The sequence below is a fragment of the Urocitellus parryii genome, chromosome 7 (genome assembly GCF_045843805.1).
Source record: "Urocitellus parryii isolate mUroPar1 chromosome 7, mUroPar1.hap1, whole genome shotgun sequence".
In the NCBI taxonomy this organism is placed as follows: Eukaryota; Metazoa; Chordata; class Mammalia; order Rodentia; family Sciuridae; genus Urocitellus; species Urocitellus parryii.
In genome coordinates, this window is record NC_135537.1 from 89,815,421 (window position 1) to 89,835,806 (window position 20,386).

Sequence of the window (20,386 nt, forward strand, 5' to 3'; positions counted from 1 at the left end):
AGAATAAAGGAGATAATATAGGAACAACCAGGAACGGACAGGGAACAAAGGTGATGATTTTAATTTTAAAAGTAGGAACAGAGTAAGGATTAACTAAGAGAGAAAGAAAAATCAGCTGGGGGCAAAGATTGATGTGGCTGCAATGGTGGCTTCAGATAATCTCCTTAGCCTGATCTGGGGCCATTTACTGACCTGTGTGTTCATTGGTAGTAGTGAATCTCTAGATGATGATAACATCTCTTATGTGGTGTTTTATAGATTATTTTCTCATGATATGATCCAAGTCCAATAGCCAACTTTGGGAACAAACAGCAAATATCATTTCCATTTCATGAAAGAAGCACAAAAGTTAGATATCCTGAATAACTTATGGCAGAAACATGAGTAGAATATGAGCCTCCTATTTCCCAGCCTCTGGCTCGAGCTACCTATCTGTTCATCCCAGTTTGTGCTACCAGTAAAAGTAGGATAAATGACCCATGGCAAGATAAGAGTGTTTAAAGCACTGTGGCTCCTTTAAGTGGGCTGAACACTCTCAACTTGCAAGTTGCAACACCATCATTAAAATGGTTGGATATGGTGGCAAAGTAGTTCACCCAGGGTAGTTTCTCTAGCTTCCTCCAAATTGGAGCTATCTTGGGCCATATCATGTACAGTGACCCAATGGTGGCTTGCTCCTTTTGGAAGATATGATTTGCTTCCCAGATTTGTCCCTCTTCTCCTTCTGAGGTAAGGAGAGGGTGTTAAGCCTCAAGGGTGAGTAACACAGAGCCCTAAATTCTTGGTGCAATTGCAAGTATTTTTAGAAGATTTCTATTTTTTCTTGACTATAAAATATGCAAATTGTTGACTCCATCATATGTTCATGTTTATTTTAATATATAAAATCACTTAAATTATTTGTCATGTGAACTCCATTATACTGAAACTGTGCATCTGCTTCCTGGATGTGCAGCACTGTGTACTCAGTCCCGAGTTGATCATACCCAGGTTTAGGGTCTGCTCATCTGGGGCATGTTTGGTCCTCTGGATGCAGGTCTTTATTTGTGGTTCCTTTGTTTGGCATTCCTTGCTGGGGCTACACCATTTAGCCTGTTGTCTACAAAATGTGTTGGATTTATTTGCTCTTTCTTGTTGGTGTAGTTATGTTCTACTCATTCTTCGTAAAATCTGTTTTATCCTATTTCAGGAAATACCACCATAAACAAGGTAGCATGACCTAGAAGATGTTTAAGGAGGCTGGACTAGGAATTGAGCTTGACTTTCCTCTGTGTGGCCCAGAAGCAGTCTTTCCTTCAAAACCCAGAAGTAGGAGAGTCTCCAGATAGTCATCTGGTCTTGTCTCCCAGCAAGAGAAAGCCATTTCTAATATGTAGTTGTTTATTTTTTTTCAGTTCTATCACTTTCTGAGTGCTAGCTTCAACTTATGCATAATATATCTATAAAGTTATAGGTTATAGCTTATAGAAAAACTAGTAGAGCTCAAATCTATGCATATAAAAACAATTGCCAAACCCCTGTGCAGTGACCCATGACCCAGTTCAGGTAGTATTATATACTTACAATTGCAGAATGGTTTTTAAGAATCACTGTGTTCTGAACCATACTATTGGATACATTTCACCTTAATTTTTAAGGTTAAGTTACAACTTTAAGGCAGTTAAACAAAAACCTGTACAGCCACATCTGCATTTACCAGTCACAGGGAGATGATATCAGCTAGCCATCTCATTCTAGTGAAGTGCTCTCCTCCTTATGAGCGTGCAAAGGGCAGGGCAGTTGGAAGAGTCAGGGATCAAAAGTCACATTCACCCAGCCAGGCACAGTGGCACACGCCTGTAATCCCAGAGGCTCAGAAGCTGAGGTAGAAGGATTGTGAGTTCAAAGCCAGCCTCATCAAAAGTGAGGTACTAAGCAACCCAGTGAGAACCTATCTCCAGATAAAATACAAAATAGGGCTGGGGATGTGGCTCAGTGGCTGAATGCCCATGAGTTCAATCCCTGGTACCAAAAAAAAAAAAGTCATTCTCTCACATCTGTGTCTGGATCTTCCACCTCCCCATGTAGTAGGTACACAGACACTGACATAGGACATACACTGATGTGAGCACACACACACATGCATGTTCTCATACTTTATTGAAATTTCCTTGTTCTTGCAGGTTAGGTTTCACCTAAAACCTAAAGAAGGGACTAGGCTGAGGAAGGACAAGTAGTGGTTTATGTCGACTTCATGAGGGCCTGTCACCGGGCCCTCCCATGACAACTTCCTCCTTTTACAGATAAGTTGATTGATATCCCTGAAGACACATGATGTTCATGGGGACACAGAGCACTTCCCGAAAAATCTAGGTACCTGCCTCTGAGTGTCAGTCCACTTCCCCTTCTTTCTAGCAAAGTGTCTTAAGCCCACAGGGAAGAAGACATTGGCAAGGGCTCAGATATTAGGCTTTCACTGCTTGAGGAAGATTCTTTAGTTGCAGGTTTTATATTTGGTTTATTTCTAAAGATAAAATCTCAGGTTTCTAACTCACTAACATGTAAACCTCTGGTACACAGATCATATGAGCCATGTGATTCTCATTCCCTGATATAGAGAACATGAATTTCTGGTAAGAAGGAAAGGTGGGTGTGAACTGCTGTAGTCTTCCTTTGCTTCAGTTTTGTTTTCCACACTTTCAGCTACTTATGGTCAATGTGTTGTGAAAATATTTATTGAAAATTCCAGTATAAACACATTATGAATTTAAGTTGTATGCCACCCTCAGTAGCATGATGAGATCTCTAGAAGTCCTGCCTTGTCCCACCTGAGATATGAATCCTCCCTTTGCTCAGCTTGTCCTCAGTGTGTATGCTACTAGCCTGTTAAGTCACTTAGTAGTGATCTTGCCAAATAGGCATTGTCACTTTAGATCAGTCATCAGGACAGTGAGAGTACAATACAAGAGAAAGATGTCACATTCACATAACTTTATTACTTTGTTATAATTGTTCTTTTTAACTATTATTGTTCATCTCTTACTGTGCCTAATTTTAAAATTAGACTTTATCATAGGTGTGTATGTACAGGAAAAAAAAAACAGCATAGGATTCTGTACTGTCCACAGTTAGAGGCATCCATGGGGGTCCTGGAACATGTCCCCATTGGTGGGGGATGTCTGTATTTCTTGGGACTGGGACATGCTGGTGGAGCATATGGCTTGTCATAGCCATAGTGTTCTCAAGACGTGGCTGAAAACTACCTTCTCCCCTCTACAGGTGAGCTCAGCTCAGTGCCTTAATTTATCTAACAAAAGATAGTACATTGTATGTGTGGACATTCACAAGGCATCGGATAAAATCTCCCCAGAGGCCTTTGCAAGCAACATGGAGAAACATGGGCTGGGTAGAAGAGTAAGACATTTAGTTACATTTGTCTTCATTTCAACAGATCTTCCCAAAGTGCAGATTATTGACTTAATATTAACCTGAAGGAGTATTTCTAGCAGAATGATGCAGAGCCCTGTCCTCAGACTTGTCTTGTTCATGATTTGTATCAATGACTTTGATGAAGATATGTTTATCAAATTGACAGTTGATCCTAGCCTGGGAGGGATAGCTAATATGATTAGTGTCTTGATCTATGTCAAGAAAATCTTGATACTCAAAAATGATGCACCAGAAATAACTCAGTGAAGAATAGTAAAGTTAAATATAAAATCTTCAAATTAGGTTTAAAAAATTAATTGCACAACTCCGGGGTGGGGAGAAATGGAGGATGTAATTTGTCACAAATTCAATTTGAGTTAACTTATGATAAGGCCATTGAAAAATGTAGGTAATATTATTAGAATTACATATGCAGTTCAAGAAAAGTAATAACACAAAGCAGACCGCATTTGGATCATTGTCTTGAATGTTGCTTTTTCAGTTCCTTACCTGAGACATACTAAAATCCAGAGATTAACAAATGGCACACCTATTTTAATGAGTTAAGTGAAAATATTCTAATTTGTAAGTTGAGATATCTCATTTATGGATAAATTCTTTGAAATGGAAATTCCATTTTAAAAAACATTTTTGGAAATTGTTAAAGATCTGGAGCAAGTCCTGCTTTTTGTTATCTCCCTCCTCCCTCTGTCACTCCAGGCCCCACTTCTGTTATCTCTACTACTTAAAGCCGGCAAATGAGCATCTTCTTTCTGAGTTGACTAAAATCTTTATCCCTCATCCTGTGTTAAATGCTTGGTGAATTTAAAGTGTTTAATGCTTCTTTCTGTAAAATGGATTCTATAGGATCAATGGAAGACTCTGAAAATGAGAACGGTACTGTCTGGCTCTTTGTGTACAAGCATACGTTTGTGTGTGTGTGCTAGTCGAATCCTTTTTTGCAAAATGAAAAATGAAAACACTCTTTAAAAAATTTCTCTGCAGTTAGCCTGCAGGACGGAGTTTACTGGCAGCAGGAAAAGGCAGCCAGTCCTTTTTGTGCGTCTTACACCTCCTTTTCAATTCCCCATCTCTTCCCCCTGAAAAGAGAAATATTCTGGCACCAGCATCTTTTCGTCTCGGTTCAGAACCGGTACCACCTGCCTCCAGAGCCCAGGGGAGCCCTCTGTGTGTTCCTCCCAGGCACACCACATGGAAGCTTGGACACGGTGCCAGGCTGATGTGCAAAGAGGCAGGGCGGGAGGGGAGGGGGGGTGCTGGAGTCCTGTGAAGCTTTTAGCGACTGCCATCCCTGTGAGCTAGTCAAGGCTGCCCTGCTGATGTGAGAGGGGACTGAAAGGCATGGGCCATATTGCAAGCTGTCGGTTGGACACAGAACAAGTTGTGCTACCTTATAGTTTCTTTTTCCTCTGCTTTGGGTGCCCCTGAATCCAGTATTCCTGTTTTGGGACGGGGGAAAGCTATCTCCAGCCATTCGTTACCAACAGTCCACAATTTGAACTCCTTTAGTTGACTCGTCAAGAATAAAATCACACAAACAAATAAATACGATGTGATTTCGTATCACCAGACCCCATCTTCCAGAACCAGTATTGTTGGTTGTTTGTTTTTGCCATTCATGGTCTCATCATAAGAACTTCCTTTTAAATTTCTCATGGTCATTTGAGCTTATCAAAGCATTTTTCCTGGGGAATTTGGGGTGTCTGTCAGTCCACATTCTGACAGGGAAGTTTAGGCAGGGCTGGAATTGTAGGATGAGTTAGAAAGACTCCTGTGCTTCCAGATGCACACTCCTGGTCTGCTCCATGGTTCCTTTGTTTTCCTCCTTGGAGTTCTAGCCCTGGTGATGGCCTTCATGCCTCTGTGACCGTCAGTGGGTATCCCTGGAAGACTGCCTTTGGAAGGTCCTTTACACCATGAAAGAATTATCAGATGCTTTCTTTGTTTGTTGTTTTTTTTGGGGGGAGGCTGGGTGTACCAGAAATTGAACTCAGGGGCACTCAACCACTGAGCCACATCTCTAGCTCTTGTATTTTATTTAGAGACAGGGTCTCACTGAGTTGCTTAGCCCCTTGCTATTGCTGAGGCTGGCTTTGAACTCACCATCCTCCTGTCTCAGTCTCCCGAGCTGCTGGGATTACAGATGCATTCTTGAGTGGAGGTCTTGTCAGTGGTGACTGAGCCTCATGAAGTGGGAGGGAGGAAAGCCAGGGACACACGGACTAGCTTCCTTCTGAACCTCAGTTTCTTGTTGGGAAAGTGAGTCATAATGCTTGCCTCATTGGATTACTACACTAAGTCTTTTTGTAAAAGCAAGTGGGAAATATTACATTTCAAAAATTCTAGGAAGTACAGGTAGCCTCCCCCCCCCATTTTTTTTTTATTTCTGATATCAATATTTGTCTTAACAATTATATCATCTTCCAGGATTTGGGATAGAATTGTTTTTTTTTTTTCCTAAAGATAATTAAAATAGTGCAACATCTTATAACCAGTGACATTTCAGATTTGATGGAATATGACTGTATTGACCAGGATCCTTGCTGGATTGACTGTAGTAAGATGAGGCAGGCAGAATTCTGCTAATGCCTATCTCATGTCATTGCGTCTGGGCCCCTTAGCCTATGATACATCTTACATAGATAAGGACAGAGATAGGAATCCTCGCTTAGTCCATGTCTAGGGATGCTCAGGTTCTTCTTTTCTGCCTCCACTGATGAACAAACATTGAGCTTCGGCTGTGCCAGGCAGTGTGCCTGGTGTGTGTGTGTGTGTGTGTGTGTGTGTGTGCCTGGTGTGAGTGTGTGTGTGTGTGTGTGTGTGGTGGGGGTAAGGGTTCTGGAGTGACAGTCCTTACCCCCAGAGGGTTTAGTGTCCAGTGGAGACAGAATAGTACACAAATGTGTCTGTGACAAATTGATGAATTCCAAGGTGCAGAGGAAAGGAGAGAGAACGCCCAGCTCCATGGGGTTGTACAATGGGAAAGATTCAAGAAGGGGTCATTCAGGCAGAGTCCTCAGGTTAGCTAGGGCAGTCCAAAGATGGCACTTTGAAGAAATTGGTCATGAAAATCATGCATGGTATTCTCATTCGTAGAGAAATTTGCCTTGGACACCTGGGTTTCCGCCTCTCAACTCTGCTCTATTTTCGGCCACAGCTGTGGTAGAAGGAGTCACACAGGCTCACCTTTGCTGCTGCCTTATTCTGTCACTCTCCCTGCCCCTTTACTCCCTTCTCCTGGGGTTAACTCCCCAAAAGGCCCATCTGCGACAGTCCTTGTTTCAAGCTCTGCTTTTAGAGCAACTCAAACTAATTCACTACTGTTTTTTTTTTTTTTAAATATCAAGTCCTTAGAGCTTGTACTGGGGAGATTTAGAACATGCTATAAAATTGGCTCGAGAAAGTGGGCCTAGGAGATGGAGATGGAGAAAGGGGATGGTCAGCCCAGGAAAGTATTAAGAGAAAGACAACCAGGAGCTGACTAGATAGAAGATAGATCTACACAAACACGTCTAAGCTGGCATGGTTTATATAGTAATGTACAATTGGAACTGATTCAATGCAGTTCACCAAGGCCAGAATATTCCAGATAAGAAATAGGATTTGGAACTTTAAAATTCCAAGTAAAAGTTACAGGCAAAGGGGAATGTAGAGAAAACAGTGTTCAAATACTAATCATGACAGTTGAATTTATACTGTAAATTAATTCATAATAAATTGTAATTTGGTAATGATTAGGTGACATTGGTGTATTCCCCTTAAGAAGTTAAAAGGAAAGCATGATCTCCCACATTATATATTTATATCTGAACAGGATTAAACTTCTGATTGTGGACCAGCTTTCTGCCGCAGTCTGGCTGGGCACAATTCAGGAGCCACTTGTCAAAAGAAACAAACTTTATTTTTAGAACCACACACACCAAACCACACAGTTCCTCAGGAAAAACCTTCATAGCCCAACTGCCACCACCGTCTTCCCACAAGCCTCTCAACCTCCCCCACTCCTCCTGCTCTTGAGGCCGATTGGCTGAGTCGTGTGGGTGGAGCCAAAAAAAGTCCCCCAATGAGCAGCTCCGTGGTCTGAAAGGGTGGGGAAACAGCCCAATGAGCATCACTACAGAGGAACCAATCAGTTGGCAGCTAGAAGTTTGCTGGGGCCAATGTGAGCCAATCATCAGCTGGCAGCTGGAAGTTGCAAATGACAGGAGTGTGTTAGAAGACTTGCCAGCTGTTCTGAAGGCTACAGTGAGTTTCCAAAGGATCTCAGTTGCTAACATAATGAGGGGTATGGACTCCTGGGAACTATGTTCCTTTTGGTTTTGAAGAACCCCTGTGAAAAGTCACCTTAGCCTGAGAGTTGACCAGTGTTCTGAAACTGGAAGTAGCCCTGGAGGAGCTCTGCCCACCTCTCCCTCTGCATGCTTACTTGATGGAGACAGGGAGAAAACCCGTGGCCTTTGCTGTTTGTGCTTAAGTCATTTGAACTTACTGGGTCCTCATGTGACCCTGCGGTTTGCACCATGCCCTTCAGTTTCTGCAGAAATCTCATTTCATGAGTGCATCAGTGAAGTTGGAGGTGCCAATCTGTCAATATAGCCTTGAGCACTGTGTCTCATGTTTTTTCTCTGTGAAATGAGTGTATACTCATTTGTATACACTCATTTCACAGAGAAATTTGTATACACAGCACATGAGGTTGTTTGAAATAAAACATGAGATAATGAATGCAAAAGCAATTCATAAATGTGAAGTGTTATTTCGGTGCTGACCATACAGAATTTAATTAGGGCATATCTTGGTCAGCATATTTTTGCCTTTGCTTAGGCTTAAATCACTTAAACATTTTAATAGAAACTAGGGAGAGGCTCATGTTACCACATTCTTGTCATACTCATATTGTTAAGATTGAAAAGGGGACAGAATTTGAATTTATTTTCCTGGAAGCAGTGATTATACCATAGCTCTTGGGCGAGGCTCAGCAGGGCCTAATAGTAAACATGTTTATCTTTGTAAGCTCTCTCCTTTCTGCTGTTGGTGCTGCTGGAGCATCTGTTTTTTTTTTTTCTTCCTCTCTTTTAAAAAATAAAGAAATTAGAAGCTGGAGTTGCAGCTTGGTGGTAGTGGACTTGCCTTGCGTGTGTGAAGCTGCAGGTTCAATTCACTACTGGATAATAAATAAAAATAAAGTATATAAAAATATGTGGATAATATACATACATGTATGTATGTGTACAAGTGTATGCATATGTGCATGTGTGTGTAAGTATATGCACATATTTTCAGCTCACAACCATGCAAAAGCAGTATTTTGACCTTGAGACCATAGTTTGCCAACAGCTGCTCTGCAGTGCTCCGTCCAGGTCCAGCATCATGGCCATTACCCATATGTGGCTGTGTACATTTTAATTAGAATTAAATAGACATGAAATTCAGTTCCATAGTCATATTAGCCACACTTTGAATGCCCAGTGGCCATATATGGCTGACAGACACTGAATTGGATAGCACAGATTCAGAGCCTTTCCAGAACACAAAGTTCTACTGGAAAGCCCTGCTCTGGAGTTGGGTGGAATCTTTACTTTCTCCCACTAAGTAACATGGTGAATTTAGACTGATTATTTATTTTTTTCTGAGGCTTTGTTCCCTGAACTGTAAAATGGAAATTATTACATTACCTCTCTCAAGGATGTGGTCAGGATTTAATGAGTATAAATTACTTAATATAGAGCCATTTACACTCAGTAAATGTTAGCTATTAATATTATAGAAGCAGACGGATTTCTGTTACCGTTAATTCTAGTAAAGCTTAACTTAAAATGTTACATTTGGATAAAGAGATCATCATGCTTTTCAATTGGACATTTGTGAAGTAAGAGATTACATCCTGGCTTTGGTTTTTAGTCACTAACCAGTGAAAGAGAAGTATTCCTATAAGCCCTGACCTTTGATCTGACTCGGAATGGGAACATTGTTGTTGTCTGTCATTGCTACAACTTGTTTTCATCTTAACCTTCTATTCAGGTGAGTTCTCACCCCATGGTAATTCCATGTAAAATCCATGATAAATATTAGTTCAGCTTAGTGTTAGACTAGAGATAAAGGTTATCCCACAAGGGAGAACACACTGCAATCAGAATTTTAGAGTCAAATATTGTTTTACTTTTGCTTACGAAGGATTCACAGCCAGCATTGTATTGATTGGTTTCTTCTTTGATGCTGAGCAACCAGACTTATTTTATATGTAATGAGGCAAATGTGATGTCAGTTGGCTAACGTGTGGGGCCGTGGCCTCTTAAGCTCGGTATTGCTTTCCCCCATTCCTCTGTGGCTAGCTGTCAACTCTGTTTGCATCATGTGAATGTATGAGCAGGCCACCAGGAGCTTTCTAGGCAAGTGATCTACCTCCACCCTTGTTAGAAACAGATAATGGTTTTTAAATGCTAATGATAACAGTTGATGATGACAATATTATTAGGAATCCTAAATGAACTTTTACCATTGAATTTCATGATTTTTACTCTCAAGTCAGGTTTTTTTTTTTCATGGTGTATACATCATACCTTTAGAATTCTCGAAGGACCCCGTTGTTGATGAAAATGAATGTGATTAGGCTTCTTGTGTTCCAGAGTATTGGTAGTTATTTCAAGGAAAGTACAATGTGAGGTGTATTTATGAAGACAGAACTCAGCAGAAATAACACTGCATCTACAGAAAACGCCTTTTGTTTGTTTTTTAGTTTGCATATACAGGTGTTTTGTTATTTCCCCTCTGAGAGGTTCCTGGGCCTGTGGGTTCATCACACGGCTGGATTCTTGTTGTTGTGAGCTAGCAGTGGCCAAGGGGCCCCCACTGGTGCCTTGTGAGCATCCATGGAGTACCAAGTGTCAGCAGCTGAGAGGTGATGAATGGCCTCTGGTACGTGGGCACCTCTGTAGTGACTGAAACTTTTGGAACAAGCTTTCTAGATTGGCAGGCTCATAAGGTGAGCTCAGCCCAGGAATTTAGTGACTCCTCCTCCTCGAACAATATTGGTAAGAACCAGTCTCAAGTAACCATGGCAAAAACAGAACCAGAGTGGTAATAACAACTGAACTGTAATTCCTGAGCAACCATGACCCAGGAACCAAGGTGAAAACCACACTTCCATGATCTCCCTTAAAACTTCGCACAGCCTTATATGTACATTGGTACTATTGCTGCTGTTCCCATTTTACTGATGAGGTAGCAGAGGCTTGGAAGGTAACTTGCCCAAAGTCACATGTTTGACTCAGTCAGTGGCAGAGCTGGATTCCACTCAGAGGGTCTGATGGCAGATCCTGTGGTCTTGCCCATGTATGTGGGGCGCTTTTCCTGTCTGTGCCACTCACTTACTGCTGATAGAGCATGTGCTCTCTGAGTCTCTGCTGGGAAACAAGGGCTTTGACTAGAAATCTCCAAAGTCCCCTCAGTTATTGACATGCCATGATTTTTTTTTTTAAATCCCGGAATCATCCACCTCCCCTCAGCACCATTACCTGTTTACAGCAGTTGAGTTTCCTCAGGGAACATGCAGGGTGGTCAGACTCCATAAATATCAAATGAGCAATCTGAACTCCATGTTGTTCCACACTCTCAGGGGCATGGGAGCTCGCCTCTGAGGCGGTGCCTGTTCTGGGGACCATTCTCTCCTTGAAGAAGTACCCTTCATTTAGGGGTGGTTTCTTTAGGGATTTTATTCTTTAGCACAAAGTGTGGGTTGTGGTCAGCTATGCCTCAGTCAAATGTATTTTCCTAGAGCTAAATCTTTTACTTTTGCATTATATCCTGACCCTTTTTTGACCTCTGTCCCTCTGAGTCTTTTTCCAGCCCTCCCTTGAACAACAGTGATCAAAATACTCAACCTTCAAGGAAGAAAGTGCAGATGTGCATTTGTGAGAATGTCCTGAAGGCTGTCTTTGGTCAGCCTGCCGTTCTGTTCTGTTCTTTTGCAGAACTTTGTCATTGCTCCCATAGGTATTTCTGTGATTACTCTCAGGCTTGAGGGTTTATTTAGTAGGGTTGGTGTGTGCTGTGGAACTGCCTGCATGTTCCTAACCTTGGGGACTTACATTGGATTGTGTGGACAGAATTATTTGCTCTGTAATGATATTTGACAGTACACAAAGTCATCATCCTAACATGTTCTTAATGGCCTATTGAGTGAAGTACAGCACTGAAGAAAGGGGAGAGTTTTGTTCGTTTGCCACAGATCCCTTTGTTAAAAGAACACGTTTAATAGAGCGTAAGAATTTAGTTGTGGATTTGTTGAATTTGACGTACCTCTTGGAGATCTCGTGTCTTTGCAGAATTTCAGTCATTATCCTTAGGAACATCACCAACGCCTCCTTCTTTTTTTTTTTTTTTGAAAATTTTGATTTGTTATGTATGACAACAGAATGCATTACAATTCATGTTACACATAAAGAGAACAATTTTTCATAGCTCTGGTTATACACAAAGTAGAGTCACATCCTTCATGTCTTCTTACGAGTACTTAGGGTAATGATGACCATCACATTCCACCATGTTTCCTACCCCCATGTCCCCTTCCTTTCCCTCCCTCCCCTTTGCCCTATCTAGAATTCATTTAATCCTCCCATCACCGCCCCCCCCACACACCACAGCATATTATGGATCAGCATTCTTAAATCAGAGAAATCATTCAGCATTTGGTTTTTTGGGGATTAGCTAATTTCACTTAGCATTATATTCTCCATCTTCATCGATTTACCTGCAAATGCCATGATTTCATTCTCTTTTAATGCTGAATAATATTCCATTGTGTATATATACCACATTTTCTTTAACTATTAATCTACTGAAGGGTATCTAGATTGGTTTTATAGTTTAGCTATTGTGAATTGTGCTGCTGTAAACATTGATGTGGCTGTGTCCCTGTAGTATGCTGTTTTTAAGTCTTTTGGATATAGACCAAAGAAGTGGGAGAGCTGAGTCAAATGGTGGTTCCCATTCCCAGTTTTCCAAGGATTCTTCATAATGCTTTCCATATTGGTTACACCAATTTGCAGTATGAGTGTGCCTTTTCCCCCACATCCTCACCAACACTTATTGTTGTTTGTGTTTTTGATAGCTGCCATTCTGATAGGAGTGAGATGAAATCTTAGAGTAGTTTTGATTTGCATTTCTTCTATTGTAGCCTCTGGCCCTTCTTTAGCTGCTAAATACTTCACAGTATGTATATCTGAATCTGAACCTAGCATTTCTTCCTAAACTAACTATCTGTCTCTGTTTCTCTCTCTCTCTCTCTCTCTCTCTCTCTCTCTCTCTCTCTCTCTCTCTCTCTCATGCACACACATATGCACACATAGTTTTTCCTGATCTTACAACTTGCTATCATTTGATTCACTAAGTAAATATTTATTGAGCTCTTCTTATGTGCCCGGAACTTCTTGAGGCACTGGGAATTCAGTAATGAGTAAAAGAGAACAAACTATATCTTTCAGGAACTCATAGTCTCGTGGGGTCAAACAATTAACAAAGTAAATGATTAATTTATATTATCTAGTGTCATAAGATCATAAATGATATAGTGAAAAATGAAGCAGGGAAAGAGGATAGGAAGTTCTGAGTGTGGAAGGAGTGACTGGGGATGTTTCAGTTTTAAATTCAGTAATCAGCAGATGCCTTACTGGGAAGGTGACATTTGATGTTTCGATGGTATCATGATATTTGAATTTCTCTTTGATTCTCATTCATCTCCAATCGGTTGACAAATCTAATCAGTTCAACCTGTATAAATTGGCTTCATCTACTCCCTTTTCTCCATTCACAGAGCCATTACTTCTAGTTCAGGGTTTTATCGTTCTTCCTGTGCAGGTGTATTAGTCTCTAGATGGATCTTCTGGTCATTAGTCTCTTTGACATTTGATTGTCTTGATTATTCACTGCTGTTATACAGAAATCTTTTGCGTTTTATCTATCAGTGAGCTTATATTTGAGTAAATAGATTATAAAAGTTTTATACATTTTAATAGATTTTCTTAATACTTGGAGTTGAGAAGCATATGGTAATGTTATGCACATAATATAATTTTTTATTAAAGTATTATTTATATAAAATAAAATTCCACTGCAAATATGAAGTGTGATGAATTTTGCTAGCATACACTATAGTCACATAGCCACAACAGTCAAGATATAGAAAGTTCTCTCACCCTAAGAAGCTTCCTGGTAGCCCTTGAACCGTCTCCCTTCCCCACCTCAGCCTCAGTCATCCTGTTGTTTCCTATCATTACAATTTGCTTTTTCTAGAATTTCATGTAAATGGACTCATGAAGTATAAAGACTTGTTTCCTTTCTTTCACTTACAAAATATTTGTGAGATTCACCAATTTAATGCATATTAACATTTTTATAATAGCTGAGTATTATAGTATGATATAGTGACATTATAGTATGGTAGTATGAATGTATCATGATTTGTTTACTCATTCCTCTGCTGGTGGACATTTGGATTACTCCCCTTCGGGGCTTTTATGTATAATGCTGCTATGAATATTCATACACATCTTTGTGAGGATTTTTTTTTCCTCTGGTATAACTACTTAGGAGTGGGAGTGAAGGATCATTTAGGGCTTGCTCTGGTTTGTCCCCTTCAAAACTTGTATTGAAATTTAAGTCCCATTGTAAGCTATTGATAGGGTAGAAACCTAATCAGATAATGGTGTTAACATGTGGTGACTTTGGGAGGATTGAATGCTGGTGGTTATGTGAGAAGAGGGAGAGGGAAGCCAGAGGAGTACACTCATGCAGGCACACACACACACACACACACACACACACACACTCAGCTTCTCACCATACAGTGCCTAGTGCCATCTTAGTGTTCTGCCAGGAAGAAGGCCATTACCAGCTATGGCCCTCGGCTTTGAACCAGAACTGTAGGCCAAAATGAATCTCCTTTCTTTATAAATAAACCAATATTATTAGCAAAAGAATTGAACTAACATAGGACTGTGTGTTTAATTTTATTAAATGTTATGTTATATTATTTTTCAAAATGATTGCATAATTTTTTATTTTCACCAATGATTAAAATGGTGGTAGTAACCAGCCTATAAAGATATTCTCAAGTAATCCCTGTTTTCTGGGATTTTTTCTAAGTTCGGGGGATAATTTATTTAACATCAATCAACAAGTTATACAGTGAGTTCCACTTTTTTGGTCATTCTTGACAACATTTGATATCATTAGTTATTTTAAGTTTAGTGATTCTAAAGGGGTGTAATAGTATCTCACTGTATTTTAAGTTTGTATTTCTCTGATGGCTAGAGATATTGAACTTGTTCATGCTTTTAATGATCATTTGTATGTCTTCTTTTGGCAAGTCTCTGTTAAAATCTTTTGCTCATTAAAACCATTCGGTAATGTTTTTTACTTTATTTTCACTGAAATATGTTACATCATTCATAGGAGCCCATCCTTACCAGACATGGCCTTCATAGTTGTTGCTATGCAGAATTAAATAAGCTTGGCAATGATATTTTTAGCAGTTTTGATTGTCCTTAGACCTAAGTGCTCAATCTCTCTACCTTTTCCTTAAGTGACATAGAGTTAATAATTATGCACCATTGATGTTAGTTTTCTAGCCATTTCTCAAAGCTTTTCCATATCATTCATTAGTCATGACTCCTTGTCTCTTGCCAATTACTGAGAGTTGTGTGCTTACAGTACTTTCCTTGTTGCCTGAGTCCTTCTCTACCCTTAGAACTTTTCCTCCTAGTATCTGCTTCATTCTATACACATATGCAACATCTGTTTCAAACGTGTTCTATATTTTACAGTCATTCCTAATTTTTGTCTCTATCATAATCGTATTGTCTTTTTCACCAGTCTCTTTAACAGTCACTGCTTTTTTACTTACCAGATGCCACAAGGCTAATATTATTCTTACGGCGTTACACAAATAAGTGCAAATCACAAGTGATACTCAGATTAGTAGAATATTTATCCTCTCAGGATTTAAAAAAAAAATTTAGTATGATAGTGTATATCTTCACTGTCCTGACTCCAGTGATGAGTTTTAAAAGACTCCCAAAAAAGTATATGTTACTCTTTACTGCTGGTTTTGTTAAAATAGCTATTTCCTTGCAGCTTACTTTTATAGACTATGAATTTGTAATCATACTAGCAAATATTGAGTATCTGCTTTGTGTTAAACATTGATGTAGACTTGCAAATGTTGGTGGAATTTTGCATGTTTTCTATGAATTTTAGTGTATTTTGTACTCAACAAGTATATATCTATAACCATGTTCTGGCTGTAGTATTATGCAGGGGATGTGGAGAATGAGTATACCAAGGACCTTACGGACTAGGAGGTCCCAGTTAGACCACCAGCCACAGAGCTGGTGATGCCCATGTGGCTGTGCTGGACACAGCAGGAACTGTTCCTGCAAAGCACAGAGCTGGCTTCTGGGGCACCAGGTTGGGTCCTCCCTGGGACTGCTAGTAGAGGCTTCCTGGAAGAGTAACACTGGGCAGCATTTCGAAGATCTTGTAGCTGTTTATCAGATGGTCAGGACAAGGAAAGGATGTTTCAGAGAGTGTAGGATGAGGCAGGACACAGAGGAATCTTTTAGACTATAAAGTACAGCAAGTTTTTGTATATTTTTTCATTCATTTTGTGGAAGACAGGGTGCTGCTGGAGTCAAAACCTCACAGATTGTGGAGAGACAGAACTATATCTAATATTGTCCTATTTTATTTTTATGACTGCTCTCTGCAGGTCAACATTTTCCCAAGCTATTTGTGTTAACTTTATTAGTGCATTTGCTTCTTTTGTGGTGATTATGAAATGCATTTGTCACTATATAATTTGATTATGTCAATATCTTTGTTATGTAACTGGTGTTCATATTAATGTTGCCTAAAAAGATACTTTAACTTGATAAATTCAGTATTGCTCAACCAATTTGTTCTTTTCCCCTGCGACCTTTTGCTTATGTCATTTCCTTAGTGACCACAGCCAGGTGGTACTGCACTGGACTTAGTAGATCCTGCTCCTGTCGAGCTGCTCGTGTTTTAAGGGTTTCAGTTTTAAAAGTGTGCCTCCATGCTGTGATGCCAATGCCTGCTTCTCATCTTCCTGTAATATGGACTCAGTGGTTCTCAAAGGCGTTTTCAAATTTCTTTTTGGACTTTTCTTCTGTGGGCCTGGATTCTGTGTAATTCTTGTTTAAAAATGAGCCACCTCTTTTACTACAGTCCTTTCCCCCATATTCTGTGGTTCTGCTTTGCACTTCCAGTTACCTTCAGTCAATTGAGGTCCAAATAGTTATTGAGTTTTAATCTGTGCCTTTTCTGAGTGATGTGATGAAATCTCTATTATAGTGCATTGTTGTGATCATTCTATTGTATTATTATTGTTGAGAATCTCTTACTGTGCTTCATCTATGCATTAAATTGCACCATGTTCTGGAGTTTGGTACTCCCTGAGGTTCACACATCCAGTGGGGGTCTTGGAAGGTATCTGCCATGGATAAGTGGTGACTGTTGTCTGTTGCTCTCTGGTTATTTAGCTTTGGATGTTCCTTTTAATTCTCATTTGTTTCCCCTCACTACAGTTGGAATTTTATATTTTTGAAAGGATGTCGCATGTCTCTTAGCACAGCATTTGTAGAGAACATTTTGAAAATACTATCTTAAGTGAAAAAAGGGTCTGACCAGATGTTGAAAGAGCACATTTGTTTTGTGACTAGATCAAAGTTTGTGAAAGATTGACCTTTGAGGGGAATGAGGGACAAGGCCAGATTTCCATAGAGGACCTTATATTCCCACCAACCTGCTTGGGACCTGATTTTAAAAGGCCATTTGATGTCTCCTAGTTATCTATACAGTTATTTTGAGAATTAAAAGAAGTAATTCATAGAAAGCACATAGAATAAGTACTCTCATATAATAGGTGCTCACAACATTTAAAGTCATTTCCAACATTTTTATGAAGTAATAAGGATGAAATTATGACAGTTAAATTACTTCCTAAAGTACAAAGTGTTGCACAAATATTTTACTGTCATTTACTATTATTTTGTCTCTTGTGTTAGTGACATATATTTCAGTTTGAAGACAGGAGTGGCTGGTGTTGTGATTCGATGGCAGTGAGACTGGCCAGAGTGCCTGGCAGGGTTGGTATTATTGGAATTCTTGTCAACAGATTTATCTTCAGCCACTGTTGGGGTCATTTTAATACTCCTTGCTCTGCTTCTTTATTCCTAGTTCCTGTTTTCTGTTTCTCTTTTTTCTTTTTCTGAGGTCTCAGGTAGGCTTTGTGAGGATGGTTTAGTTTAGGATACATACTCAAGTAATTAGTGATTACTTATTGAGGTGGGTTTGGCTTTACAAAGTAAAATCCTTGATTTGGGTACCAGAGGAAAGAAGAATCCTTGCCCAGACAGCTCAGCCATTCTGAATTTGACAAATGACGTTCAGAAAGTTCAAGAAGCTTGCGGAGGTTGCCCAGTGGCCCATTTGGCATCCTGGTCAGTGTTGACACGTGTTCCAGCTGCTTCACTTCTCAGCGGCCTCACAAACCAGTTAGGTGTCCTTGGCATGTTCCATGCCCTTTGTGCCTTGCCTGTACTGACTCGAGTGAAGTACTTTAGTGTATACTGTGGAGACTTCCTTCGTATTTGGGGGAGGGTGTTCCCCTGGTGGTTGGGGACCTCCATCCTTAGCCCTGCGCCTGCTAATCCTCTGCTCTCCACCGGCCCCCATCCTTCCTACCTCAGGCCTTCTGTTTTGTCTTTGACATTTTATCCTCCTTTATCTTTCCTCTGTCTCCCTTTCCATATCACCTGCATGGGCTCACGTGTTTGGTGAGTGAATTTCAAACAGCATACACTGAGAGGCTTCCATATTTTCCTTTTTTCCTCCTGTCTTACCCCAGAGCTAGTTCAAGTTGTCCTGAGAGTCTAAACAGTTAAAACTAGATGAGGAAAAAGCAATGGAAAATAACTCCATTACACCTTTCCTTACAGTTCTGATCAATCTCTTTTTGACCCCTTTCAGACCAGTGCACACGTTGGCCCATCTAGGAGGGTAATTGCTCTTCTCTTGAGAACATGCTCCCAAAATGCCCAGCTGGGCAAGGTTGTGAGTTCTGGGTGGTGCAGGCCAGTCCCAGCAGGGGCTCTGTTGTTTCCCCTGCCTCTCCTCACTTGCTTTTCTTACTGGCTCAAATAATAAATTCCATTTCCTGTTACAGAAACTAGAGAGGTCAATAGTGTGGCTTGGGTTAAAACCAGTGAAAATTCATAGCTCCCTTAAATTAGAATACACATTTTTTTTTTTTTGGCTTTTGAACCTAGGTTCTGTACCAGCTGGAAGATGTAAATTTGTCATTATTTTCTGCCTTTGTTTCATCTTTTCTTTCCCTTCCTGCTTTGTCATAATCTCAAAGTTTATTGTTTTTCTGTTATTCTCTCCCCTTGGTAAGCCCCTGTCCTCCCAGTGGAACCAGAAGAAATGGGGCTTTGGTATTTTGCCAACTGTTTTCTATAATTAAAAGTGAATTGGAAATGGGAATGCTGCCTCTGTTCTGCTGATGATTCTGGGGTGTAGTCTAATAGAAACAGGAAAAGGTGCAAAGATAGAATTGGGAGGTAAGCAGAGAGGAAGGAAGCCTGTTATTCGGGGCAAAGGGTTCCTAATGGAACATAAAATCTTAAGCCTTCGGGTTGTCTCCTCCAAATTTGCTCTTCTATTTGGAGCAGAAGATCATCAGTTATGTTTTATCCAAAATTAAACCAATAATACTGGGGTGGTAGTTCAGGCAGCTGGTGACTGACTTGATCCACACTAATTATCTTCCAAGTTGAAGTAATCAAGAGCAGAGACCATAATAGAACAATTTGGAATCTGAGAGAGATTTTTATTTAAATTCTCATGCTCTAAGCAGGAATAGTAAATAGATTACCACTCCTGGATCAGCCCTAATTGACTGGTTGCCCGGAGTGCAGGGCTGAGAAATAGGACTAGACTGGCAATCCTATTAAAATATTGCAGCATTGTGAGGCCCCGCCTGAGTACCAACCAGCCCTTCACTGTCAGCACAGGGCAGAAAACCTTCCTCATTAAAATCAGACCAAATTACTATGACCTGCTTTTCCACTAGTTTCCTGTTTCCCCCTCCCCAGCTAATTCTTCTGCTAACTTTCTTCCCATTTACTTTGGCTACATAAGACCATATATTTCCTTTCCTTCATCCCTTTTCTTTGGGCGGGGGTGTGTGTGCGAAAGGTTGAGTATTCGGTTTTTGAATGTATCACATGTTTCTCTAGACGCTCTGCAGCAGAGCATGTTGCTCAAGTGGGTCATTCTCCCCTTGTTGTGATAACTCGAGTGATGTTATCAGAGAAGTGAGCACAGGGTTATTTAATGTGAGACCTTAGGAGATGTTCAGCTTTTAGAATATTTATTAGCAAGATAGGGAGGAAATTTGCTCTGCTGAACAGCTGGGCATCTGGGTAGAGCATGCAGGAAATTGGGTGTATGTATGTGTTAATCTGCTCAGGTTGCTATAACAAATATACAGACTGAGGGGCCTTAAGTGGCAGAATGTTATTTTCTTATAGTTTTGGACATTAGAAGTCTAAGAGCAAAGAGTCAGTAGGGCTGATTTATTCTGATGCCTCTGTCCTGGGCTCCTCAATGTTCATCTTCTCCACATGGCCTCACATGGCCTTTCCCCATGTGTGTCTATATCCTAACAAGCCCAGCTTAGAGACCTCACTTCAAGAATTACTTCTTTAAGGCCCTGCCTCCAAATACAGTTATATTCTCAAGCATTGTGGGTTACAACTTCAATATATGTGAGTTTTAAGGGGGCACAATTTAGTCAATAACAAGGGGTGAATAAGCTCTAATCATGTGACTGAACAACATTCAATGGGAAATAAGACTAAGATTAACCTTTATA